At 52.5% G+C, this 17,831-nt stretch overlaps 2 long non-coding RNA genes across 2 annotated transcripts; one reads left to right on the forward strand and one right to left on the reverse strand.

Moving 5' to 3' along the window:
- The first annotated feature begins 2,757 nt into the window (after nucleotides 1–2,757).
- LOC139075597 (uncharacterized) lies at nucleotides 2,758–4,010 on the forward strand. The gene is made up of 2 exons (XR_011526194.1): nucleotides 2,758–2,909; nucleotides 3,816–4,010. It is a non-coding gene; the product is annotated as an uncharacterized lncRNA (long non-coding RNA).
- A 452-nt stretch (nucleotides 4,011–4,462) lies between these two features.
- Nucleotides 4,463–9,334, reverse strand: LOC103547815 (uncharacterized). Its single transcript, XR_544103.2, has 3 exons — nucleotides 8,893–9,334; nucleotides 6,971–7,041; nucleotides 4,463–5,564 (listed from the first exon to the last, which is right to left on the reverse strand). It is a non-coding gene; the product is annotated as an uncharacterized lncRNA (long non-coding RNA).
- Between the last annotated feature and the right edge of the window lie 8,497 nt (nucleotides 9,335–17,831).

Consider the following 17,831-nt stretch of genomic DNA (forward strand, 5'->3'; position numbering starts at 1 on the left):
GGAGCCCACTCAGACCGAGGGATGGGGAGAGCAGCAGGTGAAGCGAGGGACACATGGGCTGAAGGACCAGGGAGAGGAGTGTGGAAGAGGAAGAAAGGGCTGGCAAGAGAGGCAGAGGTCAGGGTGAGGAGAGGAATGTTTAACACTCGGAGACAGGAGCCTGGACTGCAGGTGGAGACCAGAAAGATGAGGAAGAAGAGTGGCTGGGAGGAGGCAGGGCTGGGTGGCTTCTGCTCACTCCTGAGCCCCAGGCTTCGGGTATCTCATTCCTGTCCTATTGTTGCCACAGCTCAAGGGCCCGAGATTTTCCCCTAATTACATCCCCACCAGCCTTCCACCCTTAGCTAGGGTGAGACCACACTGCACATGCTTCGCCTGGGATCCCTAGCATGGCCCCGCCCCAGGCACAGGCCGGGCCCAGAAGGCAGAGGCCTTATCTCCAGGCCCCTCCCTCCTCCACCCCCCACCCTGACCCCAGCCTGGTTTATAGGTGCAGCCTCAAAGGGGGTTGGGTGGAATTTCCCTGGGGGTTGTCTGGTATTAGCTTGGGGTCATCGGGAGGCCTCTGGAGCCAAACTTTGCGAACTGTGGGGTTTAAAGCGAGGGTGGAGCAGGGAGAGGCTGTTGTTGAACATTTCTGTTTACTGAGGCCCCTACCCTGACCTGCCCACAGCCCACCTCACCCAGCTCCTAACTGGTCTTTTCCTGCCCCCATTTTATGATAGAGATTGGGTCTTTCTTCCCCTGCATATTCTTTCAAGGGAGACAGCTCCCTGGACAAGGTCACTCTCTAGCTGTATTGTACACACACAGCTACCCTCAAAAAGGCCTCAGCACACCCAGGCACACCCAAGATAGGAACTCACTCCAGCAGGGACCCGGAGGGACTCGGAAGCCACAGTCAGCCCCGAGCCCCTGGGTCGATTGCACTGTTGAGGCACTATGACGCGGCACAAACGAAGAAAATGGAACTCTACCTGGAGAAATTAGCCAACAGAGCTGCTTGAAGGTGTCTAGGAGGGAGTACAGGAAGGAAAATACTAGAACAGAAACAACAGCAAGAGAATTACACGCATAGTCCATGTAGCTGTTCTGTAGGAAGCATGACTGTGCTGTGTACTGATGTCACTGGGTGATGAGAGCTAGGTGGGCTTCTTCAAGAGAGCTTTGTTCTGAAGGGAAGGGAACAAGCATGTGTTCAGTGCCTACTCTGTGCCAGGTGTGTTCACATGTGTGCTCTTATTCAGTGTCAGCCACTCAACAAAGCTGTGATAGAGGTATCATCAGTTCACAGGGGAACAGGGCTCCGAGAGGTCAAGTCACTTGCCCAAGATCACACAGTGAGGAAGTGGCAAGCCCATCTGACTGCTTGACAGTGGGGCACCCCTACTTCCCCCTGTGTCAGACTGCTGAAGTGACAAACGTCAGCAAAATTTCAAGGAAGAGGAAGAACATGCCAAGTATAGGAGGAGGAGCGGAGAGATGGGGAGGGGAGGGAAGTGGAGTGTGGAGTCGACTGACTTGACTGGAGCCTGGTCCACCTGCTTTGAAATCCTTAATGGAAAAATAATCACCCAGATTTGCTGATTTTTTTTTTTTAATCTTAACCAAGATAGCCTCTCTAGTTCTTACTGCCACCTTTGCCCCTGAGCATACCCTTCTCCTAAGCTCCCCAGTAATGTGGACCCGACCTGCACCTGCCACCGACAGTTGAGTTTGTTTCCCGCAGGTACAGGCTCCATGAGACTAAGCCCGGCAAGAAGAGAAGGCAGGAACGGTAGCGTGAGCCAGCACATACGTGGCACACACATGTGCCGGCACTGTTCTAGGCACATTGACTTAATCCCCACAACTTTCCTGAAAGATACTGCTAGCACTGTCATCCCTGTCACAGATGAGGCAACTGGAACAAGAGAAGTGTTTTTGCCAGGGACATGGGGGTAGCAAGTGTCGGGGACTTGAATCCAGGCAAGCTGTCTCCACGGGCATCGCCTAACCACCGTGTGCTGCCTTTATGGCTAGCAGATGTTGACGAGAGAGATTTCTGTGCCTGGCCCTGGGCTGTGCTTTCTGCAGGTCATCTCATGCAGGAGAGGAAGAGGCGGAGGTTTGGCCTGTGGTTAAGCAGTGTGATCTTTCACTAGGCCCACTCTGCATTTTGGAAGCCTCACTCGCATGGACGAATATTAATGTCTGGGCCTACTGACTTGGCAGGGCAGGACTGGAAGGTCCCCCATCCACCTGTCACATTCAGCCCTGACCAGGCCTTGCACTAAAGGGTCAGCCCTGGGTGGCAGAATCCCCAGTAGACGCGGTTGATGGGGTATCAACAGGAATTTAATCATTAACCCCACAGAGACGCTGTGATGTTGCCACAGCTATTGAGGGTCGGGGCAAGTCAGAGAGTTCTCGAATGTGAATGAGCCATCTTGATACCCCAGGAAACTGCTGCCAAGGAAATCAAATGGTTCAGGGCCACACAGGGAGGTGGTGGAGGAGCTCCTGGAGGAATGTGCCGGTCCTTCCAGGCTTCTTTCTGTTAAGGAGCATCGAGTAAAGTGGTTCCATTGCGTAGGATCATCCTGAATCTTAGGCTGGGTATTTAGGGACACTCCTCCATGAGAACATACCAATCACTGTACGCCTCACTTTAAGTCCTGGTCTTAGGCTAAATGAGCATTCACCCCGCCCTCCTGCCTAAGCCTCATCCCAGAGCATCCTCATTAACTGACAACGATGCTTCTGTCTAATCACCAGGCTTTGCCAACCACACACGACATCCACCCTGCCCGAGGAAGGTCTGCCTGGAGCCGTGTCATAAAGTGACTGACCTGGACTAATCTGACCAAACACAGGGGACCCCCCTCTTCTCTGCTGCTTTTAAGTCCCCTGCAAAATTGGGTAAATAGGTAGGTATTGCATTAAAATAGAGTTCTTCATCTGCCATCCGCAGTTGGCTGGGTGTATAAAATGTCTCTGCCCTCAAGAGGCTTCAGCCCAAGGCAGGAGGGCCTAGATATAAAAAGGCGGTAATACAAAGCGATGCTTGTTAACTACCAAACACATGGTACAGAGAAGTGCTAAGGGAATCAGGTAAGGAAGGAGAGTGCAGCCATAGGTAAACAAAACAGTATCAAAATGTGAAAGACCCGAGAACATGCCGTGTGTCGTTGCATGAACTCATGCCTTCACTCGCATGCACACAGCCTCTCCACGGCTCCTTTCAGACAAAGTTCCAGTGAGTCCTGTTACTGTTTCCTACTCTTGTAAGGTCTTAAATATGTCTGGTCAGCTCCATTAGCATCTTCATTTTGTAAAAACACATACTAAAAACTATTTTTGAAGCAAAACCTTCCTCCCAGGATAAAACTTGCCTTCACTGGCCCTTGTTTTCGGAGGCGGCGCCCCTCCTCTGAGGTCTCTCCCTTTGGAGGCCTGTGGGGTGTCAGGTCCTTGGCTGTTTTCAATTAAACCCCTCAAGCTGAGTAAGTGGCTTTAGCAAGTTGATCTTCCAAAGGGTCAATCTTATTTTGAACCATGTCAAAACAAAATCAACTCAACCTAAAACACAAAGTAAATAAATACATCTGTTTGCAGATTTACCTTAAAAATTACAAGGGCAAAGCAAGATGCAGAGGGACCACAGAGCTTCCCACAGGACAGAGGGATCTATTTTGGTTTCCCCACATTAGGAGGCAAAGAAATGTCAGCACAAACCAGTGTCCTGGCCTCAGGGTGGTTAAGACTGGACTTGGGAGGGGCTGGGCCTGTGGCATAGTGGTTGAGTTCACGCTCTCCAATTTGGTGGCCTGCAGTTCACAGGTTCGGATCCGGGCACGGACCTACACATCACTCATCAAGCCATGCCGTGGCAGCGTCCCATATACAAAATAGAGACTGGCACGGGTGTTAGCTCAGAGACAATCTTCCTCAAGCAAAAAGAGGAAGATTGGCAACAGATGTTAGCTCAGGGCCAGTCTTCCTCACACACACACAAAAATAAACAAAAAGACTGGACTCGGGCCTGGGATGATTCCTGTCTCCTCCCTATCTTGGCCCAGGACTGGGGCAAGCTAATGAGAGAACATCCACTTCACCTGCTGTCGCCCGCCTCCTCATCCTTGCCTGCTGCAGACACAGGGCCAGGAAAGGTGTCTGGCCCTCAGGCACGTGGGCATCAGAGGCAGGGAGGGTGATGGCCCCTGCTCAGCCCCACGTCAGGCTGAAACCTCCTGGGGTGGGTGTTAGCTGGTGACCCCACACTGATGCCAGCACTTGCGCCTGCCCCAGTCGCATTTGCCAGCTTCGCCCCCTGAGGAAGGAGCGCTCTGAGGAGCACGTCACCACAGGTGCTGGGTGCTAATCATCTGGACTAAAGAGGTGGACACTCTGCTTGCTGTTTGGGGTCTAAATTGGAGGGCATAAGAGGGTGGCCCAAAGTCATTTTCTTTGACGCAGGAGGTGTTTTTAAAACAATTTAATGGGTTGCAAAGGGTGAAATGTCAGAAGACTTCACAGGAAAATCCAGATTTATGGCTTCTCTGGAAAAGTTAGGATGTCTGGCTGTACTGGTCCCACAGTTCTTCCATGGCAACAAGTCTACCGAAGCCCCTCTGACACCCTCCCCTCTCATCCGTGTGTCCTGGGGCAGCTGCTCTGGGGGCCGCTGCGGGCATGGAACTGGCAGGCTGTTCCTGCTCTGTGGGGTTGTCCTTGCATCCTCTGAAGCCCCAGCCAGAGAACACCCCCGGCCGTTCCCAAGCAGCAGCCCACAGGGGGCCTCCGTCTGACTCTAAGGAGGAGAACGAACCCTTTTAATAAGAGCCCAGACAACTGAACTGGGGAGCACAGACTTGTGGGAAAGCATCCACACCCACAATTCGTCCACCCTTTACCGTGCTGCTTCCGTGCAGATCCAGAGCTTTCTGGGGCAGGAGGGCCAGAGGGGGGCCTCGCTGCTGAATCACTCAGTCCTCCAAGCGCCAGTCAGCAGCTCCCAGGGACTTCTGTCACTGTGCCTTCTGCCACCGTGACTCAACACAGGGGGAACTCCAGTGGCAAAAGCCCCACACCCTCAATCTATATGTGGAGCGCACTGTTTTGCTCATCAGCGGTCAATGTAAATTTTGCATAGATAAATACCAAATGGTGGTGTTCCTGGCAGACATGGCCTTGGGCCACCCCATAGTGATGGCAGGCCTGGTGGCGACTGTCCAGGATGGCCCTGGGCTATAAACCAGAAAGGAGTGGTAGTTTTAGAGAAACAAGCACTTGAAGAGTATCAGGAAAGAGTCTTCAGTGTTGTCCCAGTCATGAAGTTAGCAGCCACCCAGCCCAGACGCACACCTTCCTTGAAACGTTTATGCTTCATGTCTCCATTCATTCAACACATACGACCTGGAACCTTGAAGCTTTTTGACATGTGCTCTTCTCCTCTTCCTGGATGGACTGTAAGCTCCCTGAGGGCAGGGAGGGTGACATATTTCTTCAGGTCTCCTCACAGCACGTAAAACTGTGTTCCCCAACATTCCTGGTGACTAAGATGAGTGCTTATGGACAAATACCTAAAGTGCAAATGATTGAATAAATATAGACAGATATATGTAGATAATTAAACTTATCTACCCATCAGTCAACACTCATGAAATGGCAGTCAATTTCTGCCCATCACTCAACACTCGTGAAATGCTAGGGTGGTGTCTGAACAAAGTTTACAAATGGTATTGCTATTTTACTCCTTTTTTTAAAAAAAGAAAAATCCACCTCCCATCACCTCCTTCCTGAATGATCTCCTCCACCAGCCCCCAGCCCCGTCCCAAAGCTAAAGCATCACAGCTGGACGCTTTCCCCTAGAGGAGCCTGGTCAGCTCCTCAGGATTCTATAGAGCGGCTCCTGCCTGGAGGTGCTTACTGGGCGGGTGGCAGACAGTCCAATTACCCCAGCCCACAGGAAGCAATTTTTCACTCTGTGGCAATGACCACTGAGGATATGCCCACTTGGGAACTCCCAGAACCTTCCCAGACACACCCACCAACTTGAAACAGGGCAGAAGGGGCTAGAAGACAGAGCGCTGGGTGCATAATGGGTGCTGATTCTAAGCAGGCAAACGGCTGATGTGTGGTGACCCAGAGGGTGCCCTGGCCTGGAAATGAGACTTAGATTAGAAGCTAATTGTTGTGTAGACTCTTCCTAACTAATATGGGTAAAAGACTACTTGTCGGCGCAGTTAACGAGTATGTCATTTAAGATGATTCAGAGGGTTTCCACCTGTAGAAAAATCTCAGGGAGGCTAAAATGGGTGGTAAGGATCATGTCACAAGGAAGCTGAGAGCCAACGCTTGACCCCGGTCCTGCTGACCATCCGGTGTCCTCTCTCTGCTGCCTAGAGAAGACAGGCTGCCTGTAGCCCCGCCTTGCCCCGGGTGCTGGGGGCTCCTGACCCCTGACCCCTGCTCTCTCAATTCTAGCATCCTGTCTGCCTCCGCTGTTGCTCTGTCTGTTCACCACCTCCAGCTCACCTGCCCATAGATGTGACCAGCCCAGCTCCTGGAGGTATTCACATGTGTGATTCCTGCCCTCTGCTCCAACCTGGTCCCGAGTCACCCAGTCCTGCTAGGATAGTTCAGGCTCACTGGGCTTCCCCCATGACCTCCCCAGACCTGGCTCAGACCTGCTGCCTCATGCCTCAGTTTATCCTTTTGCATCTTCTCTCTTCCCTCTCCCTGTGAGCCTGCACCCTGCGTGTCCTTTGCTAAGGCTCTTCCTTCTGCCACGTCTTTGCTCCCAAGTGCCCTCAGTAGCAAGGGCCCTGCCCTCTTCTCTGACATCGTCCCCTCCTCTCTCTCTCAGAGGCCTGGCTGGATACTGCTCCTTGGGGAGGCCTTCCTTGGGCTCCCCGCCCCCACGTCTGTCTTCCTTGGCTGCCGTGAAGTATAGTGGAATGAGCATGGCTCTGGGGGGCAGACACACCTGCATCTGAGTCCTGATGCTGCTCCTTTCTAGAGTGTGACCTCAGACAGGTCACGCCTTATTCTCTGCATCTGTAAAATGAGAGAGAATTCCAACCTGCATGCTTGTTATAAGGATTAGATTAGAACACATGAGACACGGATGTTAGCTCAGGGCCAGTCTTCCTCAGCAAAATGAGGAGGATTGGTGGCAGATGTTAGCTCAGGGCTAATCTTCCTCAAAAAAACCCAAAAAAACAAAAACACGTGAGACAGTTGGAACAGTGCTCGGCACATAGCAGATGATCAACAGCCATGACTTTCCTTCCTTCCTCTGACAGCAAGCGCAGCACTCACTTGACACTGCAGATGCTGCCCTCAGGCCATGCTGGCCAGGCCCTTCCTGGACTCGGAGGCCAGAGGCTGCAGGGATGGGATGTAGGAACCCGGTGCCACCAGGGCCTGACCCCATGCCAGGTGCCAGGTGGCTTGGAGTCACCCCAGTGGAGTCTCCCCAGCGCCAGGGAGGACTGCTCAGGCTTGGGGCGCCTATTCACCTCCCCTGCACCCGCACATGGAGGTTGGAGGGGTGGGGTCTGGAGCACGGAGCCAAAGCTCCGTCCTACTGCAGCCTTCACCTCATGGGAAAACCACTTCTGAGGGTGGGAGCTGATCCAGGAGTGCCAGGAAGGACCAGGACAGGACGGGAAGGGCCACCTCACGACCTCACCCCCACCACCAAGTACATGCACGTCCCTCCCCAGTGACCAACTGCCACCTTTGTAGGGGAGGCAGCTTCTTCAAGGCTCTGGAGCAGTAGCGTCTTGCCCCAGCCTTCTCTCAGGGCAGAGAAGCCAGTGTACCCTAAAGAGAGCCCTCTCAGAATAATCCATCCTTCCCTGGACACCCTGGGCTCTGCGCACTCTGCATTTAGACCGAGGGAGCTCTCTACAGACCAAGAAGAATCTGCTTCATTCATTCATGTAACAAATACTTATGGAGCACCTACTCTGTGTCAGACATAATCTAGGCCCTGAGGATACAGCCAACGACAAGGTGCCCACCCTCAGGAAGCTTAGGTTCGAGTGTAGGAGACAGACAGTCAACAACTGTGTAAGGTCGGAGGTGGTAAATGCTCAGGGGAAAAAGCAGGCTGAAAGCTGAGAGTGAGTCATGGGGTGGAGGGCGGGTGAGCTCTTCAGTGTTCTCGGTCTCTCCCCCTGCTGTGCAGTTACTGGCAACTTTTTAGGTGAACAAAGAGAAAACACACGATTACGCTTGGCAGGAAATTCCTCAGGTAGGTCTCCCATCAAGGACAAACATTTTTGCCCCAGCAGTTTATGACCCTCTGGGTCATCTGCCACCACTGCCAGCCCCCTGGGCCAGACTTGAGCAACTAAGCCAGCCTTGGCCTGGCACCTTCCTGCCTCCTGTTCGCCTCCTCCTTCCCTCCGCAGTCTACACTGTCTTCTGGACTCCAGGCCTTTGTTTCACAGACCAGTGTTTTTTGTTTGTTTAATTTGTTCTCCTTCTTTGGCCACCTTCTCCAGTGACAAAGTTTATGGGCCCCCGATCACATCCAATCCCAGAAGATGGCTTTCTAGCTGGAGCACGAAAAGGATATTCTGGAAGTTACGTACTTTCCAGTGCTTTCCTCCCCACCAACCAGACAGGAGGCCAGATAGCCCACCTTGACTGTCCCAGGGTATCCCCAGACGGGCTCAGATCTCCTCCTACTCCTCTCGAGCTTCCCCACCTTCAGAAGGGAGCCCCCAGGTCTTCAGAAATGAGATCAGCTTATCTTCCCTGTTAGCTCTTTGCGGGAGTGGCTCTGCTATGCCCAGCCCTAGTTTCCTCCACACTCCTCATCTCTCAAAGTGCCTCCCCGGCCCCCCCCCCCCCACCAACCCCTCTTCTCACGTATTGCCGCAGGGAGTTTTTAACCTTGAGGTGTCTGTGATTGCTGGTTCACGTCTGCGACCTCCTTGCGGGCAGGGCCAGGTCTGTTCTGCTCGCCTTGACTCCGCAAAGCCCCGCCCAACGCCTGGCAGATAGTGGAAGCTTAACAAGCAGTCGTCAAATGTGCAAATAAAAGACATCCAAGGTACAGTTATATTGGTAATGCACGTGCAACAGTCAAAGACTAGGGAAACCAAAAAGGAAGGTCTGGCTGAGTGGTAGGCCCTAAACCTTGGCTCCCTTATAAATAAATGATGTTTATTATAAATAGGTCCAACCAGGGATGTTCCCTGGTGTGTAAATTTATGAGATGCCTTATAAAGTATGAAAAAATGGAAACAGTTTTAATTGTAAAGAAAAAAAATAACATGAAACACACACGTACGCACACACTTCCTCCTGCTTAGCTCAGGCGCCGAGACTGGGCGCCCTCCCCAAGACCTGCTCTGGACACGAAAAGAAAGCGAGACTGAGCCCAGCCAATCAGAAGTCAGCATTTCCAAGGCCCCGCCCCGCACACGGGTGACAGACTGCATGCTCCGTCCTAGTCTAGCGCCACCTGGAGGTCGAGGCGTGCAAATGCGGCGCTTGCAGACAGGTTTGTCTGCCCCGACCTGTCCCGGGCTTTGTGGCCAGAGAGATGTGACCTCGGGTCCCCCGCCCCCGCAGTCAGACCGCCTAGGGGCCCGCTGTGGGGTGATTCAGACAGGAACCTCCGAGGAGATGTCAACAGGCACATTTCTGCTGTTTACTCAAGTGACTTCTCCCACAACCTTCCCCTAATTCCTGTTGCAGATTATCCCTACTTGACCAGAAGAATGGGTTTGATGGGGAAAAGTGGCTCAGAAAAGTGACACAGTAGTGATTTTTAAATACTTCAATAGCATCTCTTTTGGGCAGATGGATGTGGAGAGGGGACCTGGTTCCCAGTCAGTGGGGCAAGGGTGCATGGGCTGCTCCCCTCCCTGCAGCTAGTGGCCCGGAGGTCCCAGGAGGGGCCCAGGCTGCTGGCACTGCACCCGACCTCATGTCTGACAGCCAAGGCATCTTCAGCTCCCAGATCTCTGAATGCGCCTGACTGGGGGCCTCCTTCACCGGGTCAGGGCACAAACTAAAGTAATCATTATTTATTTCACAGTCCTTTTTCCTAGTTTTTTTTTTTGCTGAGGAAGATTCTCCCTGAGCTAACATCTGCTGCCAATCTTCCTCTTTTTGTATGTGGGCCACCCCCACAGCATGGCCACTGACAGACGAGTGGTGTAGGTCCGCTCCTGGGAACCGAACCTGGTCGCAAAAGCAGAGTACACCAAACTTAACCACTAGGCCACCAGGGCTGGCCCCTTGTTCCTAATTTGAAAGGAGGTCTAAGGAGTATCCCTTCTGAGGACACTGGAGACTTGTTTGGCTCAAGGTGGGTCTTTCCCTTACGTCCATCAGTGGCCCTCAGGATGGTCCCTTGGGCGCTGCTGGCTCTCCACTGCAGGAGAGGTTTGTTCCACAAGGAGGGGTCCAGTCAGGCTGGGGTGGCAGGCAGGCAGCCCACCATCTGGGAAGTCCAGGTGTTCCCGGGACCCCAGAAATGGGGAAGGTGGAGGAGGGGGGAGTGTGGGAAAGAGGCATTTTCATTTTATTGAGCACCTACTAAATGCCAGGCATCATGTTATATTTCCGACCAGGACAGCAGCCTCCTCACAAAGGCCCAAGAAATCTGGTTTAAAAAGTATGTTAATGTATAAATTGAATGTCACATTCATTTTACACAAAGGAGAATATCCCCTTGGGCTCTTTTTCTACCACCTCGCCTTGCTTCTCTTGTCTGTGGCCCAAAAAAAGTGGGAGTCAGTGGGTACAGAACGGAAAGGCCAAGGTATGCCACCCAAATCTCCTGGGAAGGGAGATGAGGTTAGTGCCAGAGCAACTGTGAAAACTGGGAATACAGATCCAGGCCTCTCCCTGGGGGGTGAGGAAGAAGCTCGTGGTCTCAGAAGAAACTGGCTCTGGAAACTCCAGCAGGCTGCGCCCGGTCAAGGGGGAACCGACAGGGCAGCTCCGGGGGCCCTGCTCCCAGTGGCTGCTGGGAAGGGAGGGTCGCTGTCAGCCCCCCAATCCCGAAATCTGCTGAGTCAGGACTCCAGGGGGCTGGGGGAGCCACTTTGTCCAAGACCACCACGGTGGTGAGAGGACTGGCTTCTCCGGCACCCCCATTAGCCCTGGCAGAGCCAGCAGCAACCCCAGGACCTAAGACGGGCCCTTCCTGCCACTCCCTGAGTGAGAGCCCCAAAGCCTGCAGTCCCTGGGCACTGAAGGGAGGTGCCTGCGCTGGGGGTGAGCTGAGGCAGGCACTGCCGGACTCTGAGAATTGCCGAAGCCTGTCCTTTCCCTCTCTGCGGTAGCCTCGATTTCCCCTCCTAGTTGCAATTTCCTCCTTGTTCCCTTGTCCCCAGGAACATGCTAACCCCAGTTTGGGTCAGGAAAACTGGCCCCTGAGGCCCGCGTTCTCCCTGCCCTCTCCCAGGCCGCCTCTTCTCCCTCCACTGCTCTCCTGCCCTGCTCATGGCCTCCATGGCCTCCATGGCCCCGGGGCTGCAGGTCACAGGCAGCTCCGGGGAATGCATCAAGTGCGGAATAAAAGGCTTGGTCTCCTAGTAAAGAAATTTCAAGATGTCTGGGGGCAGGCCAGTTTTCTAAATGCTCCTCAGATGCCGGAAGCTGGGATGCTGTGGGGGGAGGATACTGCAAGGGGCAGGGGTGGAGGCTAGGGTTAGACAGAGCTCTGAGCCTGAAGTCCCACACGCGGTGGGGAGCAGGTGAGCGGACAGACGAGCTGGGGCCCCTGCCTCGGCCATCCTTACAGGCTCCGAGGAGCCCCGGTCCCTCAGGAAACTCCATGTGGGCACAGAGTGGGGCTGGGGGTCCAGATCTGGTTCTGCTCTGCCACTGACTTGCCAAGAGGCCTCTCTGGGCCTCTGTGGCCTTGTCCTCAAAACTGGCATAGCCATCGCTGGCCTCCAGGTTTGTGACTAGGGTCTAAGGAGAGCTCGCTCTGAAAGCCTGTTGTAGACATTGTGTCATGTGGAGGGGATTTTCCTCATTCCCCTCTCCCCGTGTGAGACGGGGGACAGAGGGAAGGGGGCGTGGCAGTTAAGAAAAGTGCTGTCAGCTGGCGTTTGTGGAGTGCTTGCTACCTGCCAGGCGCTGTACCAGGTGCTCAGCATTCTCCCATTTCATCTTGCAATGACTGCATGAAACAGGCAGGATCATCGCTTTCAATATTACTCCAAGCTCACAGCATCTGGTGAGTGGCCAGGCTGGCACTCGAATCCAGGCCTGCCTGAAGCGAGGCCCCTGCCCTCCGCCCTGACACCATCCTGGGACAAAGCTTTCCCTGAGGGAGCCCCCTGGCCTGGGGAAGCGCCTTAGCTGGAAGTCGGACCTGAGTTTGGTGCTCTTCCCCAGCTCACTGTGTGGGTTTGGGAAACTTACTTAACTTCTCTGGTCCTCCCATCCTCTCTTTTGTTAAGCCAGGGATTGTGTCATGTCAGATGTCAGATCCTTGGGAGTCACTTCTGCCATCACTTCTCCCGATCCTATGTTGAGTTAGAAAAGGAATAGAAGTACAAAAGGGAGTCAGACCTGGAGTGGGGAGCCTGGGCCCCAAAGTGGGCCTCGGGATTTTCCCCAGTCTTTGAGCATCCCTATGTGTGGTTTGGACTCAACCACCCAGGAGTGTTCAGGGAGCCTGTTACCAAGCCCATGTTTCAGAAAACTAAGGCCCAATGAGGAAAAATGACTTCTCGGAGTCAAGAGCAAGTTAGAGGCAGAGTCGGATGGAATCCAGATCTCCCCACCCTTTGACAGGCTGCTCTCAGCCCCAGCTCGGAGCAGAGGGGGAAGAACAAGAAAAGGGGTGTCTGCAGGGCTGCGGTCCTTTCGAAAAGCCCTAAAGGAGAATCCATTTCTTTGCCTTTGCCGGCTTCCAGAGGCTGCCCACATTCCTTGGCTTGTGGCCCCTTCCTCCATCTTCAAAGCCAGCGATGGTGGGTTGAGTCCTCACATCGCATCACTCTGACGCCGACTCTTCTGCCTCCCTCCTCTACTTCTAAGGAACTCTTGTGATTACGTCGGCGCCGCCAGGATAATCCAGTTTCTCCCCCATCTCCAGGTCGGCTGATTAGCAACCTTAATTCCATCTGCACCCTGAATTCCCCTTGCCATGTGACCTAACATAGTCAGCTTCCAGGGATTGGGACGTGGACATCTTCGGGGCGTGGTTCTGCCTACCACATGCCCCTCGTCCCACAGGGGACTTCCAAAAATAGTTACACTTCCTGCACCTCTGAGATGTGGGTTGAGATATGTACCTGCTACTCTCTTCTACTCGCCTGCCTAAAGAGTCTGTGTCCGGCCCCAGCCTCGTCCCTTGAGCATTTCCCCTTGGTTCCATTTCCTGCCTCCCTGTCTCTCTGTGCGTCCCTCCCACAAGTGGACCCATCACTTCTGGGCTGGACAGCTCCAAACTGGCGGGGGACCAGGACATAGGCCCAGGTTGCTGGCCAGCCTCAGCAGGGGAAGGGGGATCTCTCCCCAGACAGGACAGGGGGCTGGTGGATGGTGGCTGCAGCGTCTGAGAGGTGGCAGTCCTGGCATGTGGAACTGCTTCCTGTCCCCCCCCAACCCCCCCATCCTGAAGAGGTTCCTGTGCCTCGATGGCGATGGCAAGTGCCAGTTGGTGAAACAGAGACGGTGAGCCAGGCTCTGCCTGCTTGGGTGGCTCTGCTCTGCTGGGGGCCCAGGGTGGGTGGAGGAAGCAGGCCCAGGCAGATGAGCTGAGCTGGGAGCTGGGATCGTCTGGGAACTGGTGGTGGCTCTGTCTGCATAAAGAGGGGTGGAGGCCCTAGTCTGTCCATGTTGCCCTGACGGGCTGGGGGCAGCTGGGATTGGGATCACCACTTGTCTCCGTCCATTCGGTCTTCTGCCCTCGTACTCTCCTGACGCTGTCCTCCCGGGGGCCACCTGGGGAAGTCTGAGCTCAAATCCAGCCCCCTTGTCTTTGCCCCCTGTAGTAGGCAGCTTCTAAAGTCGTTTCCTGGTAATCAGACCCTGGTGTAATCGCCTCACCTTGAGTGTGGGCTGGTCCTGGTGACTTGCTGTTCACGAAGCGAAGAGGGCAAATGCTTCTAAGATCTGGTTATAAAAGGCTGTCTTCCGTCTTGCCCGCACACACTCTTTCACTCCCTCCTGCTTGTCACTCGAATGAAGTCAGTGGCCATCTTGTGAGCTGCCCTGTGGAGAGGCCCACATGGCAGGGAACTGGGGCAGCCTCTGGCCAACAGCCAGCATTGAATGGAAGCCCTCAGTCCCACAACCCAGAAGGAACTGAATCCTGTGAACACCCATGTGAGTGAGCCTGGAAATGGATCCAGTCTCAAACCTTGAGTATAGTGTGGTCAACACCTTGATTGCAGCCTGTGAGAGACCCTAAGCCAGAGGACCCCACTAAGCCACCCACAGGTTCCTGACATGCAGAAACACCTGAGATAATAAATGTTGTTGTTTAAGTCACTAAGATTTGGGTTAATTTGTTATGCAGCAATAGATAACAAATACACTCCTTTCTCCTTGACCCCGTTGCCTCATCAATGCCAAGTCTCTTTGTCCTTGGCTTTCGTTCACTCACCTGATTCTCCCCTTGCCTCCATGAGGCTCATTCTGTCTCCCTTGTGTCATCTCTTCTCATCCCCAGATTGTGGTCTGCCCCAGCATCTCTGGCTCCACACCCCCCAGAGAGAGCCCAGCCATTCATGGCTTCAGTAATGAGTATGGCGTCTATGGTGACATTCTTCCAGTTGTTTCCTCCATCCCACCAGCACTTCTGCGTTCGGTTCCATTTCTCCTCTGGCCCCGGAGTATATATTTTATCTAGATGTTACTATAACAACCCAAATCAGTTAATATGTCCCTTCTCGTCATCTGTTTTCAGTCAGCAGTAGATGTTGCCTTTGGAAGGTGGCTCCTAGCTGCCCCATACCCCCTGCCAGGACTGAGTACAAATCTCCTCGCTTCCCAGCTGCCTCTCTCCAGTTGGGACTCACCTTCCTTAAACACGGCATTGAAGATGGCAGATAATCAATGACTCTCAAGTCTCCACATTTCCCCTTGAACCGGCCTGACATTTCCCCCGAATAGCCTTATGTGACTCTAACAAACAGATCCGGGCCTAGAGTCACATGCTAGTTCTCCCAGATTCCGTCTGTGGACCCTGGTGCAAGTCGGTTCACCTCTCTGGCCTCAGTTTTCTAACCTGTAGCTGAAAACTGGAAACACCCTAGATGTGCTTCAACAGGGAGACAGTTGAACTGGTCCATCCGTCCTGCGGAATACTACTCAGCAATGAAAATGCAGGCACTACTGATACATGTGACAACCTGGACGAATCTCCACAGAATTATGTTGAGTGAAAAAAGCCAACTCCATGAGGTTATACACTGTATGACTCCATTTCTATAACAGGTTGAAACAAGACAACTGTGGAAAGGGAGAACAGATTAGTGGTTGCCTAGGACTGGGGGCGGTGGGCTGGAGAGAAGTGGGTGCAGCTGTAGAAGAGCCACGAGGAATCCTGTGGTGATGGAAATGTTTTGTACCTTGACAGCTCAGTGTCAATATCCTGGTTGTTATATTACACTTAAGTTTTGAGGGATGTTGTCATTGGGGGAAGTTGGTAAAGGGTACAGGGGATTTCCCTGTAGTAGTTCTTAAAACTGCATGGGAGGGGCTGGCCCCGTGGCGGAGAGGTTAAGTTCGCGTGCTCCACTTTGGCAGCCCAGGGTTTCACGGGTTCGGATCCTGGGTGCGGACATGGCACCACTCATCAGGCCATGCTGAGGTGGCATCTCACATGCCACAACTAGAAGGACCCACAACTGAAAACATACAACTATGTACTGGGGGGCTTTGGGGAGAAAAAGGGAAAAAAAATAAAATAAAATCTTAAAAAAAACAAAACTGCATGGGACTCTAAAATTATCTCAAAATTAAAAGTTTAATTAAAAAAAGATGCCACCTGGGGCTGGCCTGGTGCTGCAGGGGTTAAGTCCGCACGTTCCACTTTGGCAGCCCGGGGTTCGCCAGTTCAGATCCCAGGTGCAGTCCTATGCACCGCTTGTTAAGCCATGCTGTGACAGGCATCCCACATATAAAGTGGAGGAAGATGGGCACGGTTGTTAGCTCAGGGCCAGTCTTCCTCAGCAAAAAGAGGAGGATTGGCGGCAGATGTTAGCTCAGGGCTAATCTTCTTCTTCTTCTTCAAAAAATGCCCCCTTTATTGAGTTGCATGGAACTTAATTTATAACCTAGAAGGTACAATACCAAAAAAAGAATATGAATGAAAAAAAAATCACTACTTTTTACCTGCTAAAATGTTCGTATCTGAAAAGTAGTCACACAACCACAGGTTTCTAATCTTCTATCTTGATGCTGAGTTGCATACCCCACAGAAAGCTAGGTGGACCGTGGGATTGTTCCCTTGCTCCCCTGAGACGGCTGCTTGGTACAGATTAAATCAGATCTGACTTGTAGGCAGTGGCTCCCATCCCCTTCCCTCTGGAGGAGCGGCGAACAGCAGGAAGGACTCAGGTGAAGGGAGGCTGCAGAGTTGGGAAGTCTTCCAAGGCAGGTAACCGAGTCTGAGGGTCGGGCCAGCAGCAGAGGGAGAGAGATTAAGGGGGAGTGACCACAGGCAGATCAAGTTCCTGCCCTTACTGTGCTTTCTTCCCTCTAAGCCCAGAACGCCCTCGCCTACCCAAACCCAACCCCCCTCCAGCCCAGGCCCAGATCCTGTTTCCTCAGAGACACCTTCATTCCGGCCCAGATCCCTTCTTGTCTGAGCTCCACAATTCAGCTCACGATTAACTGGCTACCGTGGGTCTGGATTGCATCACCTGTAATCTCGTCGCCGTCAGAGACCATCTCACCAGGCTCCTTGGCACAGCGCTAGTCACAGAATACACAGCACAAAAATAGTTGTTGGTTTATAGCACAGTCAAAGGGATAACCTCCTCAATTTATGAAAAGGTCATAAAAATCAGGAAGAAAGAGACCCACAACCTGAAAGAAAAATGGTCAAAAGATAAACTGATAGCTTATAAATGCAAATCGTCCTTAATCATGTGAGAAAATGTTCCATTTACTCATAATGAGAGAAAAGCAAAACAAAACATATAGTGAGAGCTCACTGCTCCCCCGTCAGAGGGGCGAACATCCGAGTTTGACGACATACTCCACAGGCAACGTCCTCTTTCATAAAGAGTCCTGGTGGGAAGGCAAAATGCTACAACTCCTGGGGTAATTGTTTTAACTTTTTATTTTGAAACAATCTCAGACTTACAGAAAAGATGCAAATAAGGTAAAGGAACTTATTTTTTTCTAAGCCATTTGTGAATAATTGTCAACATCATGCCCACTTGCTTTCCCAAAAACTTTAGTATAGTATTTATTTCTTACAACTAAGGACATTCTCTTTCATAACCACAGTACAAACATCCAAATCAGGAAAGTAACACTGACCCAGCACCACCAGCTAATCCTCAGACCCCATGCAAGTTTCTCCAATTCCTCCAACAACGTCCTTTATAGTAAAAGGATCTGATCCAGTATCACACATTCAGTTGTCCTGTCTCTTTAGTTTCCTTCGATCTGGAACAGTTCCTCAGCCTGTCCTTGACTTTGATGACCTTGACACTTTGAAAAATACAAGTCAGTGATTTTGCAGAGTATCCCGCATTTTGGGTTTGCTACGATCTGATGTTTGCGTCCTCTCAAAATTCCTATGTTGAAACCCAGCCCCCAAGGTGATGGTATTAGGAGGTGGGGCCTTTGGGAGGTGACTAGTCATCAGGGCAGAGCCCTCATGATTGGGATTAGTG

The sequence above is a fragment of the Equus przewalskii genome, chromosome 14 (assembly GCF_037783145.1).
Source record: "Equus przewalskii isolate Varuska chromosome 14, EquPr2, whole genome shotgun sequence".
Classification (NCBI taxonomy): Eukaryota; Metazoa; Chordata; class Mammalia; order Perissodactyla; family Equidae; genus Equus; species Equus przewalskii.